This window comes from Canis lupus, chromosome 2 (assembly GCF_011100685.1).
Source record: "Canis lupus familiaris isolate Mischka breed German Shepherd chromosome 2, alternate assembly UU_Cfam_GSD_1.0, whole genome shotgun sequence".
Taxonomy (NCBI): Eukaryota; Metazoa; Chordata; class Mammalia; order Carnivora; family Canidae; genus Canis; species Canis lupus.
In genome coordinates, this window is record NC_049223.1 from 45784919 (window position 1) to 45803334 (window position 18416).

Here is an 18416-nt window from a genome sequence, read left to right on the forward strand (position 1 = left end):
CCCACGAGGAAAAATTTCCACATGCCACAAACAATAAAAATCACAACTGAAGTTTAATGTGGTAGCAACCAGAAACCCAGTTTCCTGTGGCCCTTAAGCAAGTTCATATTCACACACCCAGGTAACCACCACCACCCCCACACTGGGCAGATGAACAGTTCAATTGGTCACTCTGGGATCTGATTCAATCTTGGCGTTTTGTTAATTGTACAGAATAATTGCAAAGAAGGATTATATGGGGACACATTACATAAATGCTTATGTTTAACAATGAGAAAACTTTAAGGAAGTAGAAACAGGCAGTAAAATTGTACAGAAATAATTTCTGGAGGATGTGAGAAGTCCGAGGGCCTGATTCACTGAATAGAAGGATAGCCTCTCATCTTTTGATCGGGTGTGTAAAGAATGAAAACTAGAAACACAGGTTTGGTTATGAAAGGGAGTTAATAAAGAAAACTTATTGTGTTAGGACAATCAACAGTCACTGGGGAAAAAAAGAACAGGAAATGAATGACTTTCAGACTCTATGCTTAGGTGATTAATGACAAATGTAGTAAACCTTTGGCCCATATCATGCTAATAGCTGGTGTGAATGAATTTTTGTTTGTTTCTTCTACTTTTGCTAGAGAAATCAGATGGCCTAAACAAAACATAGAGAGGAAGACTTCTACTAGCCTGTTCAGAGTGACTCTGTAAAAGTTTGGCAATGTGACATCAGTAGCAGACAACTATTTGGTACCAAAGATGGTTGGGGGTACTTTGAAACTTGCTTCTAGATACAAATTCCCAAAAGTTCCCCAGCTGGCAGCAACACAAGTCTTTAAGCCTACTGTTGTGCTTCCCCAGGACACAAGGTCCAAAGAAAATCAATTTGCCTTGCAGAAGGGCTTGTAACACTGCATCATTTGTATAAATCCAGGATGGCGAGACAATTTGCTCAAGTAAAGGTTTAGTTATTAAAAAAACAAAAAGAAGTCTCTTGAATCACAAAGGTCTTTAACTCTGTTCGCACTAGGGGAAACAGCTTCCTTGGACCTGAAATGTTTCCAATCCAAACCAAAGTTCAACCCCAGAGCATATCTGACATTACTGACTAAACACTCCCCTCTAGTGGCCCTTTCAAAGAAATACAAAAACTGGCAAAGTGCAGGCCTCTGAAGAAATGTGATAAAATGCAATAAAAAATAATGAAACAATTGATCACTCCATATAGTAAATGCAGATACAGTGGCAAGCATGACTGCTCTTAATTACTATTATTATCTACATGAGTTTGCAGATAGTCCCAACCACATGTTTATAGTTTTTACTGTTTATAATTTAAATATAGCTCCAGTATAGGGACATTTCTAATGACAAGTTGACAATAAAATATAAAAATCCTTTATAAAAGTGATAAAAATACAGTAAGTATGAGAATTGTATCTCTTCACTATCCTTCATGGCTTTCTCAATCATCTACTACATAGGTAGCTGGAATAGCCGATAGCAGACAGAGTCAATTCGGAATCAGAGTATCTGGGTGGTCCCCAAACTTGAGGCTCTTTTGCCCTAGGTTATCCATTAACCTCTCTGAGATTCACCTTGAAAAGATATGTAACATGTAAATCATCCTTCCAATCTCCATGGGGGAAAATACAAGGAAATGTATATAAAAATATCTGGTAAATTCTAATGTACTACATAAAAGCTTCTTTTTAAAAAATATTTATTTATTCATGAGAGTCACACACAGAGAGCCAGAGACACAGGCAGAGGGAGAAGCAGGCTCCCTGTGGGAAGCCCAATGCAGGACTCGATCCCAGAACCCCAGGATCCCGACCTGAGCCAAAGGCAGACACTCAACCACTGAGCCGCCCAGGTGCCCCATAAGAGCTTCTAATAGTGTTAAAATCTCTAAGTGAGGATGATGGGGTTGATGAAAGTGGTAGTTGAGGTGCTACTTAAATTTATTTTTTTAAGTTTTTTAAATTAAAAAACCCATCTGCTCTAAAATTGTTTGTTGACTCACCATGTTTGAAGAGGGTTGAGAGATTTAATGCCCAAGTTTATCCTGCAAATTCATATGTTGAATCATTGACTAACCTCAGAACAATTGTCTTATCCTGTATCTTGAAGTTTATCACTCTAGAACTACTATTACCTTGTTAATATTTTTTCTCGGCAGTTTCAATAAGTAGTGCAGACTGATGCTTCTAAGTCATAAAATGGCTATAATAAGTCATAACTAAATTTCAATCCATGCTTAATTATTCTGAGATACATGCTTAAATATTCTGTTATTCTTAACAAAAAAATCAAATAGAAAGGAGCTAACAGATTGGACATACTGATCCCATCATTATTTTCAAGAAAGAGCTATTTCCTAGGCTTACTCTAGGGATGTTTTTTATCTGGTGGTATCTACTGGTGGTATCCAGTATATCAGAAAAAAAAAAAAAACTAGTTTCTAACAGATGAAACTTAAGCTATTTCCAAATAACTTCACTTGACTGAAATCAGTCTCTTGATTTTGCAAACCAGTGGATAGTAGACACAGGGTCTACTATTTACGTTTAGAATGACATGGCATTGTGATAAATCTTTCTATAACAGTGGTACTTTTGTCTTTAGGTCTAATTGTCATATAATGGGGAAACATTTCTGGAAATTAGAAAACTGTTTCAAAATGAATCATTTACTCCTAACAACCCTGTTCTAGTTATTAATTACAAGAACAACAAACTCTTTCCTGCCAGTTCCTTACGGACTTGCTAAATTAAGTCCGGAAATGCAGGACCCAGAAGAATTTGTTATTTTTCATCTCTAGCTTACTCAAAATGAATTAAATGCTTTGCACAACATGTAAATAGCAGTTCATTATATTTTCTTGATCATGGAAGCAAAATTCAAAAGGAAAACATCCACAAGAGGCACATAAATAAAGCAAAGATAGACGTTTCTGAAAATAAATTTGTGGAAAAAAAATGTGGCTACTCTTCAGACTCATAAAGAGAATGAGATGCTTCAGAAATTCTAAAGCTTTTCTACATATTAAGTTCATCCGGAAGTTTTGACAATGTCTATGTCCAGACCAAAGCCTTCATCAATAAAAAGACAAACTCAGGATTGGGACTTATACATCAGTATTTGTTAAAGCTCTCTGGGAGATGCCAGTAAGGCAGCCACATCTGAGAAACACTTCATTCTAATTGAAAAACATATACCTGAAAAGTAATTTTTTTTAGAGGGGTCATGATAGATAACAAATTACTGTTATCACCTCACTATTCTTACAGTAGCAAGAAGCAAAGTTTCATTTGTATGATATGTATTTAAACAGATGAACAAAGCACATGCATGTGAGAAGATGGGATTTTAGGGATTAAATCAAAGAGTCAGCAGAAAATATAACAAGTGAGTTCAGCAGTGCATGCAGGACTCCCTGTTAGGGACTGCAGGGAGAAACAAGTGCCTGGTTCGATGTCTTCATGTGGTGGCAAATAGCTGGGGCCACCAGCGTGCAAATAAAGCAAGAAAAAAATGAATTATGTGTTTTCCAATGAGTGATGAGCAGAGTTGTAGCATAGGGCACAGCAAGATAATGGGCGTTAATGATTCAAGAAGGTAGACATGGCAATGAAACAACTAAAATCCTAACTGCTTCATTCCAGGGACTTTGAAGAAACAAATGCATGTTGGGGAGAACCTCACCAGTGCAACACAGGAGAGGAATAACTTTAATTGCAGGCTCTAAGGCAGAGGTTCTCAAAATGTTGCCCCTGATGCAGCATCAGCATCACCTGGGAGATAGTAAGTGGTTGGACCCCACCCCAGACCCACTGAGTCAGAATCCTGGGAGGGGGCCAGCAATGAGCATTTATGAGCACTTGAGATGGTTCTGGGTTTGAGAACCAGACGTTTGAGAACCATTGTTCTAATGTTTTTCTTGAGAACTAAATTCTCTCTATGGTCTGGGATGTACTTGGAATGACATCATATAAAACTGACCATGCTATCATCTACATTTACTAAAGTAGAGATATCATCATGGTACAGGGTGATATGGCCACTAATCCTTTAACACTGACAAAATAGTTTTTGTTGGGAACCACTCAAAAAGCCAGCAATCTTAGTTGAGGTCTTAGAATACCAAAAGCTAGTTATTGAAAATATACCAGCGCTGGGTAAGCAATGATGTTAGCATGGATTTGCTGACTGCCAGGTACTAAGAAACAGTATACAGCTTATAATATTTTAGACAATTGTCATGACTATCTCCTCTTTCTTTTTAATCCCTAGTTCTTTATTTCACCTTAAAAAAATAGAAACATCATACAACCACAAGAATGAACTGACTATAATTACATGCAAAACATGGGTAGATCTTACACATAATGTTGACCTAAAGAGGCTGGACACAAGAGTAAGTAGAGCATAACTTCACCTACGTAAAGCTTAAAAACAAGGGGAAAAATTTATTAGTGTTAGAAATCTGATAGTGTCTGGGGAGTGGAAAGAGGCTCCAAAGAAGCTTCTGGAGTGCTAACAACATTCTGTTTCTTGATCTGGGCGCTAGAGTGGGATTACCATATGAAAAATCGCCGATCTTTGTATCTCTGTACTTTGATACAAAGTTTAAAAATGTTAAGAATAGGATGAACGTGATGCTAGAATTTTAAGAAGTTAGAATGTCTTCCCTTCTGCATTCAAAGCCACGTTGGATGTTGAGGTGGTATTCTCGGTACGTGTTGGGGAAGTCAGTGGCCCATCATCCACTGCAGTGAACAAAGTTGGAGTCCTTGGACTCAAAATCTCCAAAAGAGGACACAGGGATGATCAGGTGCCAGTGATGCTGCGCAGTTCATTCCGGCCTCAGTGTGCACTAAGTCAGGACAAGACAAATCCAAAGGAGATGAGGCACTCAACAGTGCCCTACACAAGCACCTGGTGGTCTCCACCTGCAAGCATGTTCATTCCCCTGGTCCACCTGGGTCACACCCCCATCCAGTTGCTGCCATCATGTCCGGTTGTGGCTCAGCTCTTGATTTAGTGCTTCCTTGGCCCTGTCCCCCACATTCTCCCCACTCCCCTACTCTCCCTTCTTTTTCTCTTTCCTTCTCATTGAAACCTACTTGGTCTTCACTCTATTATCTCAGAAACTTTGATATTAGCCAGTTCATGGCACTGCTAGTCCTCAAGCCCCGGTTGCATGTTACTGTCCCTTGGAAGTGGTATAAAAACACTGATATCTGGGCAACTGCTGACCAATTACACAGGAATCTATGGAGATGCCCCTACCATGAGTACTTTTATGAGCTCCCTGAGTGATACTAAAAGGCAGCTTGGAATTGAGAAGTTCTACTCTGGTTTCCGGAGGTGACAGATGTTGCTTACGCAGCACTCCTCTCTACGGCTGGATCTGGGTCCCTATGGCCATACCTGCGTTTCCATGCAGCCTGCAGAGCTATCACAAAGGAGTGACTAATTCTATATATTGTACTCCGGCTCTGCGGAGCAGCAGGTTCCCTGGGCAGGGTTGGAGTTGCACAAAACTGGCCATGGTCACAGACTTCCCCAGACACAACCTGGGGCCTGCTCCTGGGGACTTGGTTCAGAGCGCAGCAACTCCACCACAGATGTCCCCACTTACCATAAGGAATGCCTGCCAAAAACAATACTTTAAAAAAAAAAATAAGGTTTTAAGACATCTACTAAAGAGCTAATGGTGTGGTCATTGTCCTAATGGGCTTTTAATGATGTATAAAGTTCTTGGCTGATAGTTAACGAGATGGAAAGTTTTATAGAAGTTATTTTGTGAGTTTAAAATCATATCCTCTCTTTGACTCATGCTTCTTATTTCTGTAATCTCAAACTCAAGAGTCTTAAGTATGAGGAAGATGTCTACTAAAATCCTTACTTTCTTTTTTTATTTTTAATAATAAATTTATTTTTATTGGTGTTCAATTTGCCAACATACCGAATAACACCCAGTGCTCATCCCGTCAAGTGCCCCCCTCAGTGCCCGCCACCCAGTCATCCCCACCCCCCACCCTCCTCCCCTTCCACCACCCCTAGTTCGTTTCCCAGAGTTAGGAGTCTTCCATGTTCTGTCTCCCTTTCTGATATTTCCTACCCATTTCTTCTCTCTTCCCCTCTATTCCCTTTCACTATTATTTATATTCCCCAAATGAATAAGACCATATAATGTTTGTCCTTCTCCGACTGACTTATTTCACTCAGCATAATACCCTCCAGTTCCATCCACGTCGAAGCAAATGGTAGGTATTTATCATTTCTAATGGCTGAGTAGTATCATTTCTAATGGCTGAGTTCTTTCTTTCTTTCTTTCTTTCTTTCTTTCTTTCTTTCTTTCTTTCTTTTTTTTTTTTTTTATGCTGTTTGGAGTAGGGGAGGAAGTATTGTTCCTTGATTTTATTTTGGGCAAAGTTATGAAGATCAGAGGGGGGATAATCAAAGAAGGAGGTTCCTATCTCAGTTGTCCTGACTGTCCCCGGTACCTCTGGAGTTATATCATCCTAAGGGCAACCAACAAGCCCTTTCTAGCCATACTGTGAGATCCATGCTCCACGGTGTTGGGGCCTAAGACCAGGGTTCAAGATCTGAGTCACCTGCATTCAGTACCCACCAAAGACCAGGCAAAAAGGGGCCTTGCCCTCAGAGCCTTAAAAGGCCTGCTCTGTCTCTTCTCTGGCCCTGCTCCTTTTCTGGGAGAAGGTATCTGTGGGACTTGGGCATATACTCACATGTCCTTTTACAATGGCCTGGGAACTAAGATCTTGGAATTGCCTACTAAATGGCCCAAGCCAGCCAACAGGGCCCATGTGGTCCTATTCCCCCATCTGCCCAGTAGCGGGCAGACATGTCATCAGTATGTACATCCCCCAGCCTGATAAGCAGTGGCTTGGGATTGAGGATGAAGGGGTTTTGGCTGGAACTTAGGCATGTGTACTGGCAGTTCCCTACCCAGGCATAGGAGCGGCTCATGGTTCCAGATGGAGACAGATGGAAAAAGAAGAGTGGGGGAGCCACAGCTCCTTCCCTTAGCACTGAGACTTAAAAATGCTAAATTTGAATCTAGCCATTCTAAGCTATTCTGAAGGCAAATTTGTCCAAGTAGGAAGATAAACCTCTCACAACGAGGTAGGGGATAAAATGTAATTAAGGTTTGACATTTGACCTCAACTTTCCAGGTCATAAAATAGGCTTATTTGTCAAGGAAGGAGATGTGAGCTTCCTTAACAGTCTGTTAGTGTGATTTACAACTTTTAAATATTTAGACATGTGCTATGTAGTCCTCCATCTGCATTCTTATTTCACAATCTCACAAATTTCAAAAGTAGCTGTGTTCCAAGTCCTTACGCTAGCTAGACCTACTGAACCAAAATGTCTCAGGTTGGGCAGGTAAGTTGGAAACTTAACAAGTTCCTCAGATAGTTGCACCCACAGTTCCTTTGCTAAACACTACCCTAGACCCTCTTCTCCCCTTTCAGGTTTTACACTGAGTCCATGTGCTGACAAAGTGGTGGTGAGTAATTTATCTGTAGGCAGTGAAAGCAGATAAAGGATTACAGGTTTTCCTGGAGCATGAGGCACACACCAAGTCCAATTCCATTCTAGTAGGAGACTTACTGAGTCCCAAGGCCTGTGGCTTCCATCCTGATTTTTCACAGTGCAAAGCCAAGCTGTGGAAGAGCTGTGACAGCGTTCTCAATAGCCATCTGAGTTAAGATCATTTCTCTTCATCCATACAATTCTCAGTTTTCAGAGTGGCTGTTCTTGCCTACAGGTTCCTGAGCCAGTTCTTTGACTTAATATCTATTCTCTTTCCCTGTTTCTACTCCTCAATGCCTGGAATTTTTGTTTTACCATACAATCCTCTCACCCAGGGCCACGTGATCTCTCTTGGCAGGTGAGAAACACTTCTTGTTTGCACGGAGCCTGTAAATACCCTGTCAGCACATTAGGATCACCTGGGGAGCCTTAAAAAACTCACAAGCCTGGGCCCCATTCCAACCAATTAAATCCTGATCTATGATGGATGATGTGTGTGTGTGACAAATTACGGGGAACAGGTGAGTTTTCAATATTTTGCTCACACATCAAAAAATTCTAAGAACCCTCTCCCCACAAATACCCAGAGACTTTGGCCATTTCTCTAGTATTTTTTTGGCATTAAGCGAAGTGTTCATTTCATTAGTGCCTACAAATGCTGCCCACTGGAGAGACATTCTACCAAAATCCACTCCAAGAACTTCTGTAAAGAAGCCTTATGGCCAAGCACAGGCAACATCAACACTATCTCTCAGAGCTTTAAATGGAGGCTGAATATTGTTCAGCCGCCAAGGCCTTCTTGGTTAGCAGAGTATTAAGAGAATACTCTTTTTGGAGGGAGTGGGGGATACTCTTACAACACATTGTAGCGGCATACCCAGTTCACATTGTAATTTCGAAATTTAATGTGTACATACATATAGTTCATGGAAGACAAAAAGTTGTACTTGAAATTAAAATACAGAAACTTAGTAGAAAGTTGGCTATTACCAATGACACTCTTCTCCCTCTACTAAGAAGGCTGAGATGGTTGTATCAGATATCATCAAAGTGATCCCTGTTCCTACTTCCTATGGAGCACCATAATTTTCAAAATTAATAAGGAAAACACATAACTAAACTAAGCCAAACCAAGTGATATGGACCCATGAGGTTGGGAATTAAAACTCTATTATTTCTAGGCAATAGAAAAAAATCCATGTAGCTAATTATGTAAGAACTATTAAACTTGATCTTCCAATTTTTATTTACTTATTTTAAAAAAGATTTTATTTATTTATTCATGAAAGAGAGAGAGAGAGAGAGAGAGAGAGAGAGGCAGAGACAGAAGCAGGCTCCATGCAGAGAGCCTGATGTGGGACTTGATCCCGGGACTCCAGGATCACGCCCTGGGCCGAAGGCAGACGCTAAACCGCTGAGCCACCCAGGGATCCCCTGTAAATTTCATAGTAAAGAAGAAAATAAAATCAAGAGAATGGAGGTAATGCCACAATCAACCGTACCACCTGTTGCTTGTCAAATTTACCTTCTGTAATTTTTATTTTCTCAAATTCACCAAAAGAGTACTTTCAGAATATGGTATTATCTGCCCCTATGATAACCGTGTGCTTAAGAGGCCGAACATAGATCTCAGAGGTACATCTTCACACTGTGCCAATAGGCTTATGTTGTATTTTGCATCAAGGCCAATTTTAATCATTTAGCTATTGACAAGAGATGTGCTTTCCTCCCCTACTGAGGGAGGGACAAAATTCAGTTCTACCAAGAGGATGCTTTTATACAGCTCTGTTCCACCTCAGATTTAGTTTCAGAGTCAGGGAACTGGGCTTAGTTTTTCCTTTAAACCATTAATCTGTATCCAGGGGTCTGTAGACCCTTTTCTGCCTGGAGATGTGGGAACTCCTGGATTGTGCAAGTGTATTGTTTATTATGACAAGGATAGTTCACACCAGAGACAATGATACATACTGAATAAACATTGTGGATTGCTTGGAAGGAGAGAAAAGGGCTGCCCGGAAGTCAGGTGGACCCTTAGGCTATTATGTTCTAAAGTGAGAGATAATATCAATTCCACCGCCTGGTTAAGGACCCTTCAAGAACACACTATTACGAATGGGATGCTGAGCAATTCTCTCAGTGGCCAGAAGGTGGTGCTCTCTTCTTAGAAATATCAAAACGGGCGGTCACAAACCCTAGCTCCTTGGAGAACCAGAAGTCCAACATAAAAAAGTCTTTCAATAGGATAGGTTGGTTTTCACAGAATAGCAATTACCTGTTAAGTGCATGGGCAGTGGCATTCACAGATGTAGACAGTGGCTGGCATTCAGAAAGTGGGGTAGAGAATATAAAGATTTCCTGCTTATTTTCTTAATTGAACTTATTGCCTCTTTAGTCACTACAAGGTAATTAACACACATCGACCTCTCCGTCTCCTTAATGTGTTAAGCGTTGCACTGAATTAAAAATGATGATTCCTTTCTACCTGGAACTTGCTGCGTGGAGACTGAAAACCTCAGGGGCACCTCCGTGGTTTGGCTCAGCTCTTCAAGCAGGTGACCCAGGCTGGTGAGCCCACCCCTTTGCATGCTGCATCACCAGCCCTGTGCCTTCCCTCTCTGCCCCTCAGGGTCACTGCAGTCTCGGACCATCTGGTCTGCAGAGCCTCCAGCCTTCTGGCCATCTCCCTCCTTCCTCTATTCCCATCAACTCGCCTGTCTCATTTAAGGAATAAAATAATGAGAATTTAAATGCTTATTTGCACCTTAAAAAAAAACAGTACATTTTTCAGTTGTATATGCTTGTGGGTATGGGCAATAGTGGAAAGATCAAGGATATTTCTGTGTTTACTAACCTTGAACAAATTAGATAGGCATATCCCGAGCAAAAGTAAATGGACTCACTGTTCATGTGGCCTCTCTTCCTGAATACACAATGGGATGGGATAGAAATTGATGTGAGGAGGGGCCAAAGGGGCTAGAGCAGAGGCTGTGGAACGTGCAGTAAAGCTGGAGGTCGGAGACTAAGGAACCAAAGAGAAAGAAAGTGAGAAGCGCAGCAATTGAAAGCCAGGGAAACATGAATCTGGTCCAGAATGCCCTGAAAATGTGGAACTGCGATGTGGACATCATCTATGGAAAGAAGCATTGTTTCCCCAGCAGAACTGTCAATGGATCAGAAAGCCTCCTAAACTTTCATCCTTTCCATATTTTCTTCTCACTAGTTAGCAACCAATCTGCTTTTGTTCTTTTGCTTTAACCACTTCTGATCAATTGATTTCTGCTAGAGCATCACACACCCCAAATGCACAGACCTATGGTAGACTCACTGTGTCTCACTTCAGCTGTGTCCTCAGTAGTAACTGGAATGACCCACAGAGAATTCTCTCTCACATTATGACAGGGGATGTTTCAAAACTCTGTCACCTTGTTTAAGTCTTCTGAAGTGGCTTGACCTGCACCCAAGCCATTAGATGATTCTGTAACCTACTTTCCTGTCCTCAGTCACTCTCTACAAGCTCATGTTTCCAGGGAGCAGTCAGCCTCATTCCCTCCTCCCTCCAAGATGAGTCTGCTCCTATGTCAGGGAAACCTCATCCAGCTGCGAGAGGCCACAGAACAGAATAAAAACTGTGTGAACCTTAGACTAGAAGGTTTGGGTTTGAATCTTGGTGCTTCTGCTACTGGATTATGGGTCCCAGACAAGAGATGCAATTTTTCCAAGACATTGTTTTCTGATCTGTAAACACTGCTGTCATATAACAACCTGTCTGCAATGTTTTGGGGACTGCTGATGTGTTATTTGTCAGTGCACTTTCCACACTACTTAGCAATATTGTAAACTCCCTCAGATCCCTTCCCATTGACTTTAAAATCAAAGAAGGCTAAGCCCAGAAAGCACACTACTTTCCCAAGTCACCAGGTTGGGATGAAGGTCCAGGCCCTCAGATCTGTGACCTCACCTTTTCCCATGCCCCACCCACCAGCCCCTCCAATGATAGTACCATTTCCTTCTCATTTGTGGCTCTTTATCTTCTCCTGAGTTTAAGTGCAAACCTTCTCCGGGATTCTATCCTCAGCCCTCTCTTCTCTCCCTGCATACCCAATCTTGGGTGATCCTATGTACTGTGACCATTTCCGCCGTGGCAATGAATGTGATGCATACATCTCCAACCCTGAAACATGTTTCCTCTCCTTCCTGAGTGAGATACCAAGACGTATCTGAGGATGGTCATAGCCCTGTTAATAAATTCACAGACTCAATTTCAAGACTTAAGGAAACCCTCTAATTTAATAAGTAAAAGAAAAATTTAAAAATCTAGTTTATAAAGAAAAGCATCCCTGCTACCAATGGAATATAGTTATCTGTTACCCTCAGCCTGAAGCATAAGCTGTTAATATTTTGCAGTCTTCTTGTTAGCAGCCCCCAGTGGCTCTCTCTGGCAATAATACATATGATGGAAAAGAGGTCAAAGGGCAAGCACTGACTCTAGCTGGTTGGAAGGAAAACAACTTCCCAGATTTTTGCCAGGTCAGCCGTCTATGTTTCATTTAAACTAAGTAAATCCACAAAGTAACATCCCTAAATTCCAATGCTGAAAGGCCTGCTAATCTCCTCCAGGCTTGTGAGGTTTGCTGCTAAGATTTTCTCTCATTTTTCCAAGCACTTAATCTCCAGACAGAAGTGATGATTTTCTGGACATTTGCTTCTAGCCCAAAGCCTGTCTGCTTAGGGGCTCAATTGCTCTTACTGTTAAAGAAAACTGTCATTCTTGTCTTCCTAAGAACCATCAGAGAGTTTTGGTAAAGTTTGCTAAGCAAGCCAGCTTTGCATTTGTTCAGGCATCTCCTACATTAATGCCACCAAGTGTTGGTGTCTCTTTGATATACAGCTTTGAGGCACAGACTCCTCCCATGAGACTAGCAAGGTTTATGTATGTCTATGTGTATGGACACTATATAAGATAATGATTACCCATCAATTAACTTGAATGCTTTGCTCCCCAATTAATTTCCTTTCGCTATTCAACTTGCACACATATGTGCACACATGTGAGCACGCACACGCACACATCCATACACACATACACAAATAGATGCACCTGTCATTGGTTACTTTTTGTCCAGGGAATGAAAACTCATCTTAGTAAGAATTCAATAAGCTATATTTATTACTGTGAACAGAAAAATATGAAAAGAATTCCTAAGAAAATAAATTATTTTCAAGTCTTCCAGTTTTCCTTTTTCTGGACAATAGCAAGAACGTTAGCCTAAGAGTCTACCAGGGAGAAAAACGCTGTGGTCCCAACAGCAATGTGCAAAAACCATGGGCCTGTTAAAGAAAACTCTTTAATAAAATCAAATTGCAGATCTTTCAAGTTTGCGAGTGCTTGCCACATTACTGTCAGGGCAGGGTGATTTGTTTGTCCTGTCCTGACTCAAATCAAGCCCTAGATATTACCTCTCTGTATGGCTGCAACCACCCTCATAGCCTCAAGGTGGCAATGTCGGCCCCTTAATGTAGGTAAGGCACAGTTGAAATATTTAAAAATCAACTCTAAAACTCTGAAATAGAACAAAATGGAAAAATAACATAAAATTAGATATTCCGGCCTCAAATTAATATGAGATAGTCACATTCCCTAGGAATGTAAAGTCACGCAAAACTTTTGAGAAGTGGTTGGTGACACCTTTCTCCTTTTCTGGGTCTGTTCTTTATTTCATCCTTTTTCCTTCAGGACAATTATAGATCCATTGGCCAAATCCAGCCTGTTACCTGTTTTTGTGAATAATGTTACATTGGAACACAGCCATGCTCTTTTGTGTGTATACTGTCAATGGCTGTGTTCACTCTGCATCGGAGTGGAGCAGTTGCTACAGAGACTGTAATGTCCTAGGAAGTGCAAAATATTTACTATCTGGCTTTTACAGAACACATTGGAGAACTCCTGCCCTCAATCTATAGTATTTTTCAAAACGGAACACAGAGGAGACAATGGTGGATATAGAGAACTTTGATATGTGGCTGGTCAGCCAGGAGGAGTGCCAGCTTCTTAAAGCATATATCTGCAATATGATGAAATTACCATCTGCTAGCCATTTCTACTGAGTCACATTCAGGCAAATGACAGCAATAAAAAAAAACCCTGGATGCATACCCAGTGACTGTAACGTACCAGACATGCACCTTGTGGGGATGTAAGCGGTGTTTTCATCTCTGCTTCCAGTTGAGAGTTGTACCAATGAAAGAAAAACCCAGATCTCTTGCCACACAGGGGGGCTTAGCTTCAGGCATGGCATTTTGGGCTCTCCACTGGGGACTGCACTTTACAACGCCAAAAAGCGTGTGTTTATTCAGAGATGTAATTCCCAGTCTGATCACAAGAGTTCAAAGCGGAAAATGTGCTAAGGAGGACAGAAAATGTTGAGATAAGTGGAGGAAATAGAAGGCTTTGTGACAGAGAAGGAAAATAACAATAATGAGAAGCATTGGAGACCTAGGCCTTAGTAGGAGACAGGATGGGAAGGTAAGTGAGAACAATACATGCATGCTGATGGAGGATGTATTTTTGCATAGAATCTGGCTAATGACACAGATGAAAGATTTTAGCCCAATAACACTATATCTATAAAGGAAATAGACATCCATCAGGAAATTCTCAACATGGGGAAAAAGTATATTAGAGGAGTTATATATGGATGAAAAATAACAAAGAACAGAGATAATAGAGGAAATCCAGGGAAGTGAGTGAAGCTGAGCAGGTGACTCAGGCTGTTGGAACAGGAGAGCTGACAGCTGCATAGGGGACCTCCATCAGAAAAATCTTATGCTTCCCAAAAAGGGGGTAGGATACATCACTGCAACTGCATCACAGGTGATTTTGGTATTGGTCCCTGAAAACACTTCAGAACTAATTAACAGATGGTTTTTGAACATGAGAGGTGAAAGAGCTCTGGGGAGCCAACGTGATTCACAAGGATTTGTGAGTATGCAGTGTGGCACAGCAGTTCCGTGTGTAAGCTCTGGAGCTGGCCTGCTGGGGGCTTAGCTGGTCCTGCCACTTCCTCACTGTGGGACCCTGGGCAAGTTATGTAACTTCTCTCTTCCTTAGTTTTCTCAGTTATCAAGTAAGGACTATAATAGCACCCTGGAAATGGGATTATGGTAAGGATGAAATAATACGTATAGAGGACTTAGGACAGGGACTGCTCAGGTTGGTGCTGTGTGATCATCAGCTATTATTGATAAAATTCTCAGATCAGCATCCAGCAGATTTCTAAGGATCTGGATGAAACCGAATTTCAACAAAGCATTTCAAAGCCTCACTTGACATAATTGAAAGGATAGTCTGAATGACAGCACAGATAAATAGATCCATGTCTAGTTGCACAACTACTAATTTCATTTCATCTTGATGAAACATCTCTAATTTTAAGACTTGTGATTGTCTTCTGTCTCTGTTCACCATTTCTTTATCAATAAGGCAGGAAATTATTTTATTGTGAAAATTGTAAAATACCATGAAATATTCCAAGTACACAAATAATTTTCAACATTTCAGATCTGACAAAATATGGAAATGTCATACCTAAAGCACTAGTGACTTCTTTCTTATTGAACAAATTCAGATAAAGACTGACAGGCAGCTTAGTAAAGCAATTGTAGAATGTCCCATGAAGCTCGTGTTGAGATAAACCTCAAATATTTTATTCACTCTTAGATTCATCAAGTACTTATCAAGTATTTAATATATGTTAAGCACTATCCTAGGTACTTGGAATTCATTGAAACAAAACAAATAACTTGTGGAACCTACATTCAGGTAGGATCCTTGCTAACCAGAAGGTTCTATGAATCATGAGATCTTGGTTTCATTTTAAGATTTGCCACTTCCTACATAAACTTGCTAAACCCCTTAACTTTTTCTTATCTGTAAATGGTGATGATAAAAAAAAAATCCCTTCACAGCATGATGTAGGGTCATTTATATGATCAACAAGTATTCATTACTTTGTGAAAAGAAAATGAATGAGACAAGGTGTCTGCCACTGTAGAACTTCTCTCTCTTATTACCAGGAAGATAAAGCTAGGTAGTTAACATTAATATTAATATTTAGATGTAAATGTAAGCTGTAATTAACATATCCAGATATAAACATGATTTTGTGAGACTTTGGTAGGCTTCTTGGGTATATTCAATGCAAAATTGGCTATCACTTAAACCATAGGCTAACATCACAGCCAGCACTACTAGGATGTGCAGAGATGCTGTGTTCCGCACTCAGAGAGGTAGGAGGAAAGCCCTAGCATTTCCACAAAACCTAGAATTCCCTTCCTGGGAAGTATCCAGTTGTGCTACCAAACACTCTCCCCTCCTACATGGAGGCTTGAGTCAAGAGGTACCATGAGTGGGAGAAGTTACCTTCCATGTCACCAGAACCTGAGCATGTATATTTTGAAATGAATTTCCAAATGGGTGTTCCTAAATCCACAACAAGCCAAACAAGAGGCACACGGAAGCTCAGTACCTAGAAACAGAGCCAACACGAATTGGCAAGGAGCAACTTCTTTGCTACTGGTGGGGAGATGAGCAAAGGACTAGTCATTCCTCAGCTGTGAACCTGTTCTCTCTACCTGCTCTTTTCTTCCACTCTCTAGAAATAACAGAAGCCAAGTCCTCATTCCTCTGATGTGCTTCCCGGGTGGCAGCCTGGTATGCAACTCCACATGCTTCTGCCCCCTCCCATGTGAGGCTGTGGAAGGTAATAAGCAGAGTATCTAGATGGTCAGCTCCAGAAGCCAAGGATTTATTCAGAAGTGAGGAGTGGCTCCAGATAATGCGAGATTTGTTCTTCCTCCCTTTCATTTAGGCCACAAATATATTCCAGTAGAATACAGAGAAGAGGAATCCTTTCATTCTCTATTCATTTAACACACTGAGAACCTACCGTGTGTGGGGCAGTGTCCTAGGTATTCGGAACACAGCAAAGAATAATCAAAATCTCTACTAACAGTGATGAGGGGAGAGCTGGGAAGACACACAATAAATATACTGATACATGTTAAATACTGACTGGGTCAATACTAGGGACTGAATTGTGTCCCTCTCTCAATTCATATAATGAAGTCCTAACCCTTGATACAACTGAATTTGGAGATGAGCCCTTTAGGAGGTAGTTAAGGTTAAATGAGGTCATAAAGATTAAGTTCTAATCAACAGATATGTAATCTGATAGCCCCCCCTTCTCCACTGAGTGCATACATGGAGAAAAGACCTTCTGAGCACAGAGTGAGAAGACTGGCATTTGCAAGCCAAGAAGAGCGCTCTCACCAGGACCCATCCATGCTGCACTCTATTCTTGGACTTCCAGCCTCCAGAACCATGAGAAAATATTCCTCTATTGTTTAAGCCACGCAGTGTATGGTATTTTGTCATGGCAGCCCAAATAGACTAAGACAGCAGTAAGATCTCAGTATTAAAATCAAGCAGAGCAAAAAGAGATGATGGAGGAGTGGTCATGGAGGTCCTATGAGGACCAAACACCGAGCAAAGAACTTAAAGAAGCTAAGATTCTTTCAAACACAGCCTCTTGTCTCAGGTTTTTGAATGGCAACAATAAGGGTAAGACAGGGTAAGACTCACCTTTAGAAGCAAATCCTGCCAACAGAATTTTTTTTTTTTAACAAATATTCTTCTCTTGCATGGAAGAAAAGTATGACTGATGGTTGCCTAGCTGTATGAGTGTGGACAAAGCCCTTAAACTCCACAGCCCATATGCATCTGGACCTCAATGGGTTGTTGGGAGGTTTACATGAGTTAATAATATATGTAAAACACACGGATCAATGCCCAACACAGAGTCAGTATTCAATAAACACTGGCAATTGTGATTGCTACCACTACTACTACTACTACTATCTTTACTATTATAACAACTGCTGCTATTAGTATTGGAAAACCATAGACAGGATATCAGAGATTTCATTAACAGTACCTTTCAATTATATTTTCTCTGAGCATCCTAGCTCAGATAATCTCTGGGAAGTTAACTTTGTCTTTCTCTCCTATCTCCATCAGGGGAGCAAAACCAGTGATTAAGGATCATCGTTCATGAACTGGGAAGTCTTTTGCATGCTTTCAGAGCCATTGTGAACAAAGACTTTCCCCTGATGGAACAAATTCTTTCTGCTTATTGATGCCATAACCCTCTTGGAAACCTGTTCTGGCCCCCTTATTCACAGATCAGGGTGTAGTAAGACATCCTTTCTAGAACCAAAAACTGTAGGCAAGATGAAGAAACCCCTTTAGCTCCCCTTGAGGAATAGCAAGAAAAAGAAGATGGGAAAAAATGGTCAAGAAACAAGAAAGACAGGAGCAGGAATAAACAAAGAAGTGAGAAGAAAGAGGTGAATGTGGGGAGACTGTAAGGGACATTGATCTTTACTGTTGACTCCATTGTTGACACAAGCAATCAAAATGGAACTGGAGAAAGGGATTATAAGGGCAGACATTGTCCACTTAAATCCATATTTGCTTCATATTGGTAGGTATTTAAGGAAATTACTTTGTACAAAGTTTGAGTGCATTAAAATGTGTAAATGATATTGACAAATGTTTTTGTCTAAACTTTGCTTTTAGGGAGGCATTTTTACAATTACATAAAGTGAAATGAAATTGTTTTGAACTTGCCAGACTCTAACTTTTCCTAAGGGCAGAATCTGTGCATGTGTGTTTCTTTTGAGCATTCTCTCTTTAATACCAGTTTAAAATTGAGCGTAAATGTGGTCAATAGGTGGTTCCTTGCAGTTCTCTGGCAGCTTTCTACATGTTTTCTTCCAAAGGACTCCACATCTACTAGTTTCCA

At 40.7% G+C, this 18416-nt stretch overlaps 1 protein-coding gene and 1 long non-coding RNA gene across 15 annotated transcripts in view; one reads left to right on the forward strand and one right to left on the reverse strand.

Annotated features, from left to right (window-relative positions):
* The window catches only part of LOC102156594, a 48503-nt gene extending 38214 nt beyond the window's left edge, over positions 1 to 10289 (forward strand). For 2 of the 4 annotated variants that reach the window (XR_005355551.1, XR_005355548.1), the window contains 4 exons: positions 3654 to 3792; positions 4282 to 4405; positions 7913 to 8075; positions 9947 to 10289. This is a non-coding gene — a long non-coding RNA (uncharacterized LOC102156594). Of the gene's footprint in view, positions 1 to 3653; positions 3793 to 4281; positions 4406 to 7912; positions 8076 to 8857; positions 8906 to 9946 lie in introns of those variants that run through there. The other 2 variants (XR_005355549.1, XR_005355550.1) reach the window with 2 other exon arrangements.
* Positions 1 to 18416, reverse strand: part of PDE4D (phosphodiesterase 4D) — a 1400346-nt gene that overhangs the window by 753611 nt on the left and 628319 nt on the right. The gene's annotated exons all lie outside the window — the stretch shown is intronic.